Source organism: Tachyglossus aculeatus, chromosome 12 (genome assembly GCF_015852505.1).
Source record: "Tachyglossus aculeatus isolate mTacAcu1 chromosome 12, mTacAcu1.pri, whole genome shotgun sequence".
Classification (NCBI taxonomy): domain Eukaryota; kingdom Metazoa; phylum Chordata; class Mammalia; order Monotremata; family Tachyglossidae; genus Tachyglossus; species Tachyglossus aculeatus.
In genome coordinates this window covers 29,542,246-29,543,803 of record NC_052077.1, presented here as the reverse complement: position 1 = coordinate 29,543,803, position 1,558 = coordinate 29,542,246, and the positions used below count along the sequence as shown (strand labels likewise).

Sequence of the window (1,558 nt, the reverse complement as noted above, 5' to 3'; positions counted from 1 at the left end):
GGGTAGTGATGTGCATGGAATTACATTTTCTCTTTGTGGGAGAAAATAGGGATATTTTCATAGGTGACCATCTATCCTTTTCTAGCTGGGAATCTCACTGTGGGCAGGGAATGTGTCTGTTTTTTCTTATATTGTACCCTCCCTAATGCTTAGTACAGTGCTCTGCATACAGAAAGTGCTTAATAAATATGACTGATTGACTGACTAGATATTTGAGGTGAACAGATATCCATTCCAGAAAGTCATTCCATTCCAAATTTTAAAACATAAGGATCCTACACTGAGAAATAACACATCTAGTCCATATTCTGTTTCCCATAGTGACACCATAGGAAGCTTAAGGATACTCGGTTCAATCAATCAATCAATAGAATTTATTGAGCACTTATTTATATGCAGAGCACATTACTATGCTTGGGAGAGTACAATATCCCGGTTCCACCAATTATCAGCTGTGTGACTTTGAGCTAGTCATTTCACTTCTCTGTGCCTCAGTTACCTCATCTGTAAAATGGGGATTAAGACTGTGAGCCCTACATGGGACAACCTGATCACCTTGTAACCTCCCCAGCACTTAGGACAGTGCTTTGCACATAGCAAGAGCTTAATAAATGCCATTATTATTATTATTATTACAATAGAAATAGTTGTCATTCATTCAATCGTATTTATTGAGCACTTCCTGTGTGCAGAGCACTGTACTAAGTGCTTGGGAAGTACAAGTAGGCAACATATAGAGAAAGTCCCTACCCAACAGTGGGCTCACTGTCATGATTCCTTCCCTCAAGGAGCTTACAACCTAGTGGGGTAAAGAGAAACTAAAATTCATGACAGGTAGGGTTAAAGCAGTGGAGTTTGAAAATACACGCATAAATGCTCTGTTGGGAGGAGATGGAGTTAGTACCTGAATAGAGTGGCCTAATGGAAAGAGCACAGGCCTGGGAGGTGGAGCATCTGAGTTCTAATCCCAGTTCTACCACTTGTTTGCTGTGTGACTTTGTGCAAGTCACTTAACTTCTCTGTGGCTTAGTTTCCTCAACAGTAAAATGGGGATTTAATGTCTGTTCTCCCTCCTACTTAAACTGTGAGCCCCATGAGGTACGGGGACTATGTCTGACCTTATCATGTATCTACCCCAGCACTTAGTGCTTGACAGGTAGTAGGCACATAACAAGTACCATAATTAATTAAGTAACTTGTTATATGTCTAAGGCCCCTCTCAGAATAGCACCTGGAGAGTCTCCAGTACTCTACCAGTCTCGGTTACAGGAGGGAGAGCCAAGCAGAGGTATACCCATTCCATTCCTAGCTTGGGCAGTGACTAGCAAGTGGAAGGCAATCTGCTACAAGTCAAAACTCACTTGCGCTGGGCAGCTGCGGCCTGGGAGAGAATTGAGGGTGGAGAATCAAGTCCATGGTGTGGAAAAAGGCAAGGTAAACCACATCCATATTTTTGCCAAGAAAACTCTATGGATCCACTACCAGAATGATTGCAGATGGAGGTGGGGCGTTCTGGGGGAGATGTGTCCATGGAGTCGCTCCCCTTTTAGACTGTGAG

General features: G+C 42.9%; 1 non-coding gene across 1 annotated transcript; it reads left to right on the top strand.

Annotated features, from left to right (window-relative positions):
• Window positions 1-1,213: 1,213 nt before the first annotated feature.
• Window positions 1,214-1,351, top strand: LOC119936026. The gene has a single exon (XR_005453620.1). It is a non-coding gene; the product is annotated as a small nucleolar RNA SNORA7 (small nucleolar RNA).
• Window positions 1,352-1,558: the final 207 nt, after the last annotated feature.